General features: G+C 34.3%; 1 long non-coding RNA gene across 1 annotated transcript in view; it reads left to right on the top strand.

Annotated features, from left to right (window-relative positions):
- Positions 1–11,918, top strand: part of LOC146994857 (uncharacterized) — a 79,179-nt gene extending 67,261 nt beyond the window's left edge. Inside the window, exon 7 of the long non-coding RNA XR_015043273.1 lies at positions 11,641–11,918. This is a non-coding gene — a long non-coding RNA (uncharacterized LOC146994857). The remainder of the gene's footprint in view (positions 1–11,640) is intronic.
- Positions 11,919–13,136: the final 1,218 nt, after the last annotated feature.

Below are 13,136 nucleotides of genomic sequence, written 5' to 3' on the forward strand. Positions count from 1 at the left end.
CAGAATAAAAATTGGACATTCACTGAAAATCGACTGAGAAAGTGAAGATCTCTTTGCCTGACCAGTGACTGAATAAAATTTGAACATTGACTGACCAATGACTGACTAAGTGACGTCCTTATTGACTGAGCATTGGATTTGGACGGAAGAAATTGCCTTTTTCGATAAGAGAGAGGAAAGATGTTTTCAGTCCAATCGATTGCGCTACAGCTGAAATGGAAACAGAAAATCATTTTAAAATTCTTTTCTAGAGCTACATTTCAGAACTGCAAAATTTAAATTAAATTATATGGTAACCTGAAATTAAAATATTATTTGCAGTTAAATGCCGTTGCTAAATTTGTTTTTCTTGTGCTCTTAAATTAATTTACTAGTTTACACACCATATTCAGTTATGATTTACCAGTATGCTCTATTTTAAATATAACTTCTCATTGAATTAAGTTAAGCTGTAGCTATTATTGAAATTTTTCTTAGGCATGTTTTCCCTTGTTGTCTGCTACTTCCTTTTCGTTTTTCCTATGTGATTTGTCGGCATTTCGTATAAAAAACCTCCAGATTATCATTAAAACACGAATAAGGATGTTATTTTGTATTTTACATGTTTTTCTCTCTGTGGCCTTCATGTCAAAACTTACTAGTAATAATAAATGAGAATATACTGCTTTCTTTTCAAACGAAGTATTTTCAATATGTGTCCCATAGCAATATGCCCTCTGTTTAAGAATGCTAAGAGTTTTACCCTGTTTGATTCCCCGCCGACGTGCTGGCTGCATGGTTGGATTCTGCAGTTTTCCTTATCTCGATGTATATGAGAAGATTTCCCATAGAACGTTCTCGCTAAGCCATCCCTCGCGCCAGGCAGGTAACCATCCTTTTCTTTGCCCTTTTCAAATAACCTAACTTTTACTCAAACAAATCAATCATGACATGAAATTTGGAAGAAAAATTATTTAAATAACTTTTATAAAAATGTCTCGATTGGATATATACTGGAAGTTAAAGAATTTTCACCCCACAGATACACCCAAAACAAATATTAAACTGAAAGCTTTCAGACTTTGTATTGCGCCCAAAGGCATCATTCTTTCATTTGCAGACATAAACGTTTGGACAGAATTCGGGCTAATGTCCCTCTGGGTTAAAAATATTTAAAAACAGCGTATTTTATAAATTAGAAAATGAACCTTTCATATACTTTCATATATTTGAATAAATATTTATGAAGCATTATTAATATAAATGAGAATAAAGGAAACTCTATGAATAATCCTGAAACGTTTAGTCTGAAGTTTAAAATTTAACGTAACTATCGCAAATGACTGAGTGCAGGGGGTTTTCAGGTATCCTTCTAAGGATTTTGCAAAGAATTATATATATAAACAAACGTTATAATTTCATTTTCTAATATATTCCGGCTGAGAGCCCTTTTGTTGAACCATCATATTACATCTTGATTTGTAAGAGAAAAGCCTTTTCCTGAAAACATCAAGGTTGATTTTATGCCACTTCTCGTTCACAATGTTCCACAGTCCGTCCAATGTTTGGGGATGCCACGTATAAACAGCTTGTTTTAAATGTACAAATGCACATTAATCCATAGGAGACACATCAGGAGATTTGGTGGATATGCATCTAGAGGGGATGGTTTCAATTGCGGTTTCAAAAATCACTTTTTGCAAAACATAAAGCGGTAGATTTAGAGGTATGGTTTGTAGCCTTATCCTGATGGAACTTAATACAGTCAAGATTGTTTGGATAAAGAGATGGAATTTCGTCTTTTCATATAGGTGTTTAAAGTTATTTCTGATTGTAATCCGAATTGATTTTGATATTTTTTTCTACTTTCCTTATTTTAAGTTTCCCCTTATAAAAGAATCCAGTAAGAACAATAAAACCTTTAGAAAAAAAAAAAAATTTTTTTTTTTTTCTCGGAACCAATATATTAAGTCTTTTGCTCCTCTTTTTCGGCAATAAATTCATGTTTATCTCTTGCAATCGTTACACGTATGCCCAAGCTTCATGAGTTTTAACTACACTGAAGTGCCACTAAATTAGGGATAGACATGGCTATGCAAATTGAATAGCGCTGCGCTGCATCTGGGCTTACGTGAAGGAGTTGTGGTAAATGCACATACACTATGCTTGTCGATAATCACTTGTTTCATATACCAGTATATGTAAAATTTCAATATCGGGCAGATAGTAATCTCTCGTCGCATGGGTTATACAATTTCTAAAATCCTCAGCGGGATAGGATTTTAACGGTCGACAGTGTCAAGAGCATACCGAGAATACACGCATGGTGGGAAAAAGAAGTAGCGACTCTGCAAAGTGCAAAGCACATTTAACTTAGAACAATCGTGGTATGAGAAGTCTCAGCCGTATTGTACATGGTGTAATGTATTTTGCAGTAATTTACAAAACAGACAATCTTCTTAGTAGAACATAAATTTTATTTCTAGTTCTCGGTGATAGACAAATTTTATACAATTTTTGGTACTTTTCCGTTTCGTTGGCGCAAATCTCGCCAAGCAGAATTTATTGCGACAGCATACAGTATACACATAAAAAAGATTTAAAAAATGTTAGTTCTAAGAATTCTTTTTTTGAAGGCATAAACATTTTAATATCACTTAAAATTTTATAAAAAGCCAATAAATAAAGACAATAAATTTCTAAAAAGACATCAATTAAAAATTTACTATGCTTTCATGGTTCAACATTCTGATTCGCCCGTTCATATCACGTGACCCCAAGCGATCTCATCTCACGTAAACTACTCTACAAAAATCTAATGCTCTCAGCAATTATCTACATTAATTTCAAGTTAAATCTAAATTTGGAAATTAAGTTTAAATGCAAGAAATATTCCAATTCGTACGAATAGCTTACTCAGAAATTATGTAAAACTGCAGTGCTTTACTTCGCTAATGCATTCTCATTAGAATTGATGAATTTAACCCTTGACTTTACCTTTTCTATATTTTCGGCTTCGGGTAAGCGCTGTGATTGCATCCTAATTGACTAATGACTAATGACTACCGAAAATGGCCTTAGACATAAAACTGAACTATCTGATAAAAATTCTGTGTAATTATATGCCAGTATTGAAAGAAACAATCAATCTGATAAGAAAAAGCTGCGACTTGTTTTCAAAATGAGGCGTAAAAGGTTACCAGCGAAAATATTCCGTTTGGCATCGGTTGTATCATTATTGGCGACTTTATCGCTTGCGCCGGCAAAACGGAAAAGTACCCAATTTTTAAGTGGCAAAATTTCATACTACTCCTAGCTGTAAAATCTTCAGAATACAAAATCTTTTTTAAAACAATATGCCTCGTTGCTGAGTAACGTTTTGATACAAATATGGCGTTGCCACTTCAACAATAATTATATTTATTTATTAAATAACAAGATATTACAACGTCTCCCCCCTCCAGATAAACTTTAATTTATATTTTTATAAATTAAAGTTTACAGTTTTTAAAACAATAATATCAGCACAACACAGAATTAAAATACAAGCATTTAAAGGAGAATTAAACAAGAAATAGCATAATAGCATACACTGAAGAAGAGAGGAAGGAACAAAATATTTTTTTATCTATATAGAGAAACAAATTATTTAATCAGGCCAGGGAGTACGACTTAATGCGTCTACATTTTTATGGTTTTTACCACTTCGATGAACGATCGTGTAATTGTAGGGTTGTAGTACTAGTGCCCATCTCATAAGTCGTGGATTTAAACTCACATTATTTTTGAGCCAAACTAAGGGATTATGATCGGTTTTGATGAGGAATTTAGTATGGCCGTCTAAATAACATTGAAGTTTCTTTACAACAAATATTATGGCGGCGCATTCCTTTTCTGTGGTAGAGTACTTTTTTTCAGTTTCTGTAAACTTCTTACTGAAATCTGGTGAGTGTGACAGAGGCTTTTGTGGCAGTTTTTCTTCTTCAACAACTCGCTCTTGTGTGTTTAGTTTCTTTAAAAACTTCTCTTTGACTGGCATCTCAACTCCAAAACTTGGCAATTCATCTGGAACTTTTAACTGAGAATCGTTTAATTTTGTCAGTTCTTTCTTGTAAGATAGATTTTGCTCTTTGCGAGATGATTCTTTGTTCTTATCTGCTACTTGCATTCTCATTGAATGTGGCAACTTTGAGTATCCTCTATCATGTTTATGCCTCTTTGCTAAGGTTTCTGACGCGAGCTTATATTCTGAATTTATTTCTAATTTCTCAGCTTTAGAAGCACCTTCATGAGTTCTTTTATAAGAATATCTTTGATCTGCTCCTAACGAACTGTCAAACACATCTTTACTTTTCGGAGAAGAAGGAACTGGGGAACTTGTAGAGGAATAATCATACACATGATCCATAGAAGATGAATCACCAGGTAAATAAGGTGAGTCAACTTCCATATAAATAACTTCAGTTTCCTCATCAAGAGATGAACGCTTAGATTGTTTGTCAGGTTTCTGTGAAGCATTGACAGGAGCTTGACTTTTAGGAGGGTGAGTATTGACCCAATTACCTTGAGTTTTAGTACTATTATTTGTTTGGTTCTGAATAAAAGTTGTGTAGTTCTGCATTTGATCCCTATATTTTTCAGGAATAACAATTACTTCCCTTTCATTTCCATTTTTATCTAATTTCTTTTTCTCCTTTACTTTGAAATCATTTTCGAAATTTTCACCTTTAGCTTCGCTAAGCATTGAGGCTAGATCTCTGCTTTGATGCTGAGATTCAATTAATTCCTTTGAATTAGAATTAATTGTTTTCTTAATTTCCTTGTCTTTCTCATCAGCTTGCGGTAAAATAGCTTCGTCAGACTCAGTAACAGACAGTTCTTCTTTTTTCCCCATTTCGGTGTCTCTACTTCGATCTCCTTCTCGAGATCGTTTCACTTGAGATCGTGTCAAAACCGCATTTATTCTTTCTAAATTTAAGAACTGTTTATCTTTGAACAACTGAGCAGTTTTGTTACCCAATACATATCTGCCAGGATCATTTGTAACAACAGCTGCTTTTGTCTTTATATGACCAAGTTCGCCATTAATTTCAATTTCAGCTAACGGGAGACATACTAAATGGTCATTTAAGAGATATTGTACCCAGACATGTTCTCCAATCATTTTTGCTTTATCTACATATTTTCGAGATATAACATCTACTGTGGCTCCTGTGTCTCGAAGAATAGGCATTTCATACCCATTAACTAAACCGTTAATTGTATACGTCTTTAACAAATCATCATTCGAAAATACGCAATTTATCTTTTCATTTGGTTTTAAGCGAGGGCACTGAGGCTTAAAATGTTCATATGATCCATACTCGAAACAACGTGGTCGGTATCTTTTGTCATATAAATTCTCTTGGTTTTTGTTTTGGAACTGATTCCTTTGCTGATGATCTTTCTTGTATTTTGAATCATCCCATCTATCAGAATGCTTTAAATGAGGCGGTTGCTCTATTTTTTTCACAAAATTATCATAACGCGGTTTAAATGATCCTTTGTTAAATTTCTCAGTCTGATTGGTAGAAAATTTCGGTTTTATTGTTTTTCTCACATCTTCAAAATCTTCAATTTTCTTAACTATTTCAGTAGGTGAAATGATGGTTGTCCATTGATCCATAAAATGTTCATTGAAATCAGGAGAGGTACGCTTTTTTATTTGATCAACCAGCATGAGATCTTTTAGCTGTTCAAAAGTTTTAATGTTTAATCCGTTAAGCCATCCTTTTAAATAATTTTTTAATTCATAGTAGAAATCATACCAAGTACTTTCAGTAGATTTTTAATGTTTATTAAATAGTTGTCGAAATTTTTCCGCACTTAATTTAAATCGTTGTAACAGTAAAGTTTTTACGTATTCATACTTTTTCGCGTCCTCTTCTGGTTCTCTAGCAATAAGCTGAACAATGTCGGGAGGCAGCAATGAAATAAGTTGAGTCACTTGATTTTCAGCAGGTATATTCATTATTTTAGCTTGACGCTCAAATAACACCAGAAATAAACTTATTTCATCTTCTTTAGGGTTGAAACGTGGCATGACATCGTGAATTCTGATTTTTAAAGGCTGCTCAGGTAACTGCGTTGTTTGTACCGGTTGCACTGTTGCAGCCATTGCTTCCAACTGAAGTTTCTGTAGCTCAAAGGCTCTAATTCGCTCTTCTCTTTCACGCTCTTCTTTTCTTTCTCTTTCTTTTTTTTTCACGCTCTTCTTTTCTTTCTCTTTCTTCTCTTTCGCGTTCCTTTTCTCTTTCTTCTCTTGCGCGTTCCCTTTCTCTTTCTTCCCTTTCGCGTCCTTCTCTTCTTTCTCTTTCTCTCTCTTGTCTTTCGCGTTCTTTTTCTCTTTCTTCTCTTTCGCGTTCTTTTTCTCTTCCTCTTTCGCATTCTTCCTTTTTTTCCCTTTCTTCTCTAATTGCAGCCAGTAGTTCTCGAGTAAACTCCTCATCATAACCGGGACTTTCAGTAATCAGTTTATGCAACTGAGCAATCTTAAATTCAGGTTACACGGTTAAACCTAACTCTGCTGCTAATACTTTTAAATCCTGTTTTTTACTCCCAGCTAAGAATGACATGTTGACACAAGTTACCTTTAATAGGCTTCCTTTTGAAATAAAATCTAAAAGCTCGTACTTGTATTAAAAATATATAATTTCTGGCGAGATTTAATTTCTCGAATACGAAATTCACACTAACCAATTGGAGAGAGCTATTTAAACAACTTTGCCATATTGGCACAAAATACTATAATACAACGTCGGGTTGACGTTTTAACTCACTATTCACAAGCCTCGTTAGTTATAACTATATAAACACCTTTGCCAGTTAGGCAATACAATGGAATTTTACCCACGTCAGTTTGACGACTTTACTATCTATCTCCACGCCTGGTTGGCGATAACAAAAACAATTTTTGCCAGTTTGGCAATACAACTTTTAGAATATACAATCTGTAATACGTCGGGGTGACGTTACTATCTAATACACGCCTGGATGGCGAGAACTCAGACTTTGCCAATTCTGCAATATAATCAATTCACTCTACGTCAGTTTGACGTTATTACTTATTTTCACGCGCCTGATTGGCAACAAATTCAAAAATTCAGCTAGCAGTTCTTTTTTTTTATAAATGCCGGGATGGCTTAAAATATCATTTATCAACATAAAAATTCAATACAAATAAAAGTAAAGCATAAATAATAATTTCAAAATACTTCTATACCACAAATATCAATTATAAATTCAAGCTGAATAATTTTGGGGTCAGTTATTTTAAACAAAATCTTACACGATAAACTATAATTCTGAAATAAAGTATTAAAATTCAATAAAAGCTTTTTTAAGAAAACCAAAAGTTAATCTTATCTTCAGAGATCAGCAGTATCCTATTTTTGACAGTTTTTGTTCGGACGCAAGTTACAGAAGCACAGAAGATAACCTTTGAATGATCCGCTTTAAATCTGGCTTTATAACGGCAGACTTCTTACATCCATTTCTCCTTGAAATAAAAAAAAACTTGGCAATTGGTATTAGCAAACTTGTTCTAAAAAATTCAGCAAATTTCTGGGATTAGGAGACCAGCACCATCGAAATTGATAATTGCACTCCTAATTTCCAGTATCTCGGTGGAACCTCCAATTTATTAAGACTGTAATGTATTTTGCAGTAATTTACAAAACAGACAATCTTCTTAGTAGAACATAAAATTTATTTCTAGTTCTCGGTGATATACCAATTTTATACAATTCTTAAGTGGCAAAATTTCATACTACTCCTAGCTGTAAAATCTTCAGAATACAAAATCTTTTTTAAAACAATATCTCTCGTTGCTGAGTAACGGTTTGATACAAATATGGCGTTGCCACTTCAACAATAATTATATTTATTTATTAAATAATAAGATATTACAATGGTCAATGAAGCCAAATATTAGCCCAAATTACCACTTAGCTAAAGCAAGCGACAGTCGTACAGTGAGTAAAAAGATCGTGTATCGCTCCCTTCACCATATGGCCTTCGGAAGCCGTAGACACACTAGGGTACCTTTCCTAAATGCATGCCATCGAGTTGCCATTCTTACCTGGCCAACAGAATATAGAGAATAGACACTATGAAATGTGTAGGAGTGATGAGTTTCGATCCCTCTAATTAATACCGATGGGAGGCTCAGAATATGGCGAGAGAATCATGAATGTATGAATCCGGTGTCACAGATTGGAACTGTACAAGGCCGTGGAGGCTTAATCATGGTCTGGGATGCTTTCTTCTGGTTGTGTTTGGGATCTTTAGTACTTGTTCTTACCTTCCTCAGTATGATTCTGTACGTGCAGTAGATGAGCTATCATCTCCATCCATTTATGTCCCTGTCATTCACACGGAAAGGGAGTATCTCAAAAAGATAACTGCGCCTCTCAAAGGTTAGGGTTGGCTACTGGTTGGTTGGATGGAAGAGCATTCCTCTGACTTCTCTGTCATAAATTGGTTACTTAAAAGCCCTGACTTGAATTCTACTGAGCATCTTTCCAAATTAGTATATCTTATTATTGAGGAATGTAGAGAATTGAAGTGTTATGTTCTATTCACTCGTTTTCCATGTTCAGAATGTCTGTTATGATGGTCGTATGAAATGTCGTCGCCTGTTATGATGTCAAAATGTCGTCTGTTGTAATGGTTTCGTATGTAAGCATATGATTGAGGTTATTATTTATAAGCCTTCCTAGCGCTAATTACATTCCCTCTAATAACATATAGGTCATAGTTCATAGGTCTTCGCTTATTTAAGAGGTACAATACCCTGAAATCGTTACCTATCTATATCTGTCCTTAGTGGGTATCATATAAAAGTCAAAAATAAATCCCAATGTTGGAACAAACCTTTTCACTTGAAGTTCGGAATAACATCCAATGTGGCAATATGTAACAGTGGGATAACTTGTGTAAAATAGCGATTTAAAATATCTGAAGCGTAACTTTCACATCGTAAAAGCAAATTAGCACACCTGTAGCATAAACCCGTTGGCTTAACTTTATCCTCGTTAGTGCTACGGCAGTAGCGTCCTCCTTGCTCCGTGTCTTGAAGCTAACGAATATCGTGGCCGTAGTTGTTGAGGCATGTAACATGAGTGAGCGGAGCATAGTTGCACAGACCAGTTGTTGAAATTTGTAACGCATAATAAACATCAATGTGCTGCCCCAAGGTTTCACAAAGTCCATATCGATTTATCAGCAATAATTAAGTAAATGTAATAAAGGGTAAATAATGAAAAGTAGAAAAAACACTATGTACACTCAGTACGTCGATCACCAAAACTCATTTTGGTGTATCGTTCTCGCTAATTGTAAAGCGTAAGTTCATGTTACGCTAACCAGTTGATTTTATCTTAAAGAGGTGACTATTAAAGAATTAAAAATAGTTTTATATATTTTTGTATTGTGCATATATTTAGCTTCATTTTTACCCAGTCAAAGGTAGATGGAACCCTTTCCATCAGAGTGGCAGGTAAACATGATTCTCTGTGCTTTGCACTAATAAATCCAAGACAAATTCATGTTTTGAAAGTACTTTTTGTATAAAAAATATTTTCCCAGAGTATTCAAGTATTTTCGTTTTAATAATATTAATCTCTGGTTATATATATATATATATATATATGTACATATAAGTATTACGTTTATGCTTTGTATTGCAAGAAACTCCCAAAAAAGAAACATTTATTTGAATATGTATGGCAGCGGCAGTTTAGCGTTGGTTCGTGTTCCGCTTCCACCTTTATCCCAAAAAATAGCAAAAAGCAGAGATATTAATTAAAAGTTCTTAAAACGCTTATTTTCGTCCTCATTTTTCCGAATGGCAACAGTGCTGATATCATCAACAAGTGGCGACAGGGATACAACAGCAATAATGGTTGCGTGCCCTTATTGCTGATGTAATGAGAGAGAATTACCGATTTCATCAAAAAAATGAATAAAACAAAAATAAAAAAATAAAATTTAAAAAGTCATTCGAATTTTGGAAACCTCGTTTCGAGGTGCACTGGCTCTTGTCTGTATGCACCTATGTAGCAAATTCGTAGGCCTGGGTCTATCAGCTTACACGCAGACCGAACGAAAGACAGACTCATAGAATCTTCCCTCTATTGTGAGTAGAGTTATATATCAGAATACCTTTCATTGTTACATATTCAAAGAATCCTTTTAATAACGTTCGGAACAATGAATTTACCAATAATTGTTTTAGGCTTTGTTGAATTAAAACAAAGTTAATGTATACATTTTTAACAGTGCTTATAAACCATAATCATTAGAGATATCAAATCTAGTGGTGCTAAAATCTTAGGTGTGGAGCTTATTTGCTTGTTATTTTTCATGCTGAAATCGCATTCCAACCATTTTTAGAAATGGAGTTCTTTTTTTTTGACAGTATTGTGTAATGTTTTTATACCAACACCCCTTATCGACAGCCTATTGGGCATACTTATTTGTTTTGCGACTGCCTTCCTTTTGTTTTCTCGAAGAGAAGAGAGAATTCGGGAAAATAATGAGGAAAACTTTATTAACCGTAATGAACACAAGTTTAATGCCGGAAACACGGTACGTAATTTAGATTTCCTTGATTCATATGCTGATATTAATGAATTTAATGATGATTCCTTTGATGTGGACATAGACAGTGACACCGATCTCCTCGAAGCTTTTGATAATAATCTTCTTAAGTTGCATATTGATAGTGATACTGACCACATCGGCCATTTTTCCAAAGATTTCGATAATAATTCTTATGATGTGCACAATATCAGCGATGAAAAGCAATTTAATTACCTCCAACAGGAAACAGAAAAGGGTTTTGATTTTCCAAACCTGATAACTCAGGTAATCAAATAGGCACGAATAGCAGTATAACCATCTTGAACCAGGAAGAATTCAGTTTGAATGCCTCTATTGAATCATTGGATGCTGAATGCATTGTATCGCATAACGATCTTGGAACACAAAGAGACATCGATTCTGGTAATCTCCTTAACACAAATAATGAACCAAAAATGAATGGCAAACTGGATCAAGAAGACAGAACAGAACTGAAACCAACTGAAGATTCTGAAGAACAGCTCGTTGATCTCGTCGTTGGTACCGGCCCTGTTATCTTTTTTGATGACGAGTGCACTCAACATCCTTCTTCGAATCATAGCAAGCGTTTCAAAATTTCAAACATAAGAAAAACATTACTGAAATATTTCTGCTTTAAAAAATTAAAAATAAACAAAGGACTTAAAACATATTATATAGATCTGAGATAAGTTTACACAATTTCAGTTTGTATTCGTGATAGATTTGTTTGCCATGACACCAATCTCGACTGACCAGTACTTGCCTAAAAATTGGACATTGACCAGTGACTGACTAAATGACAATCTCATTGAATAAAAGTAGGACATTGTCTGACCAGTGACTGACTAAAAATTAGACATTTTCTGACCAGTCACTAACTGACGATCACATTGACTGACCAGGGCCTGCCTAAAAATCGGACATTGACTGACTATGTGACGGTCTCCTTGATTGCCCGTGACTAAAAATTGGACATTGTCTGACCAGTGACTGACTAACTGACTATCTCTTTGACAGGCCGGAGACTGACTAAATTTGGACATTGACTGAGCAGTGACTGAGTGACGATCTCATTGACTGAGCACTGACAGACTAAAATTTGGACATGCACTGAACAGGAACTGAGAAACTGAAGATCTCCTTGCCTGACTAGTGACTGAATAAAAATTGGACATTGACTAAGTGACGATCTCATTGACAGCCTAGTGACTGAGTGACGATCTGATTAACTGACCAGTGACAGAATAAAAATTGGACATACACTGAAAATCGACTGAGAAAGTGAAGATCTCTTTGCCTGACCAGTGACTGAACAAAAATTGAACATTGACTGACCAATGACTGACTAAGTGACGTCCTTATTGACTGAGCATTGGATTTGGACGGAAGAAATTGCCTTTTTCGATAAGAGAGAGGAAAGATGTTTTCAGTCCAATCGATTGCGCTACAGCTGAAATGGAAACAGAAAATCATTTTAAAATTCTTTTCTAGAGCTACATTTCAGAACTGCAAAATTTAAATTAAATTATATGGTAACCTGAAATTAAAATATTATTTTCAGTTAAATGCCGTTGCTAAATTTGTTTTTCTTCTGCTCTTAAATTAATTTACTAGTTTACACACCATATTCAGTTATGATTTACCAGTATGCTCTATTTTAAATATAACTTCTCATTGAATTAAGTTAAGCTGTAGCTATTATTGAAATTTTTCTTAGGCATGTTTTCCCTTGTTGTCTGCTACTTCCTTTTCGTTTTTCCTATGTGATTTGTCGGCATTTCGTATAAAAAACCTCCAGATTATCATTAAAACACGAATAAGGATGTTATTTTGTATTTTACATGTTTTTCTCTCTGTGGCCTTCATGTCAAAACTTACTAGTAATAATAAATGAGAATATACTGCTTTCTTTTCAAACGAAGTATTTTCAATATGTGTCCCATAGCAATATGCCCTCTGTTTAAGAATGCTAAGAGTTTTACCCTGTTTGATTCCCCGCCGACGTGCTGGGTGCATGGTTGGATTCTGCAGTTTTCCTTATCTCGATGTATATGAGAAGATTTCCCATAGAACGTTCTCCACTAAGCCATCCCTCGCGCCAGGCAGGTAACCATCCTTTTCTTTGCCCTTTTCAAATAACCTAACTTTTACTCAAACAAATCAATCATGACATGAAATTTGGAAGAAATTAATTTAAATAACTTTTATAAAAATGTCTCGATTGGATATATACTGGAAGTTAAAGAATTTACACCCCACAGATACACCCAAAACAAATATTAAACTGAAAGCTTTCAGACTTTGTATTGCGCCCAAAGGCATCATTTTTTCATTTGCAGACATAAACGTTGGACACAATTCGGGCTAATGTCCCTCTGGGTTAAAAATATTTAAAAACAGCGTATTTTATAAATTAGAAAATGAACCTTTCATATACTTTCATATATTTGAATAAATATTTATGAGGCATTATTAATAAAAATGAGAATAAAGGAAACTCTATGAATAATCCT

Source organism: Stegodyphus dumicola, chromosome 10 (genome assembly GCF_044657685.1).
Source record: "Stegodyphus dumicola isolate Sdum_Otavi_A_Nest chromosome 10, ASM4465768v1".
NCBI lineage: Eukaryota > Metazoa > Arthropoda > Arachnida > Araneae > Eresidae > Stegodyphus > Stegodyphus dumicola.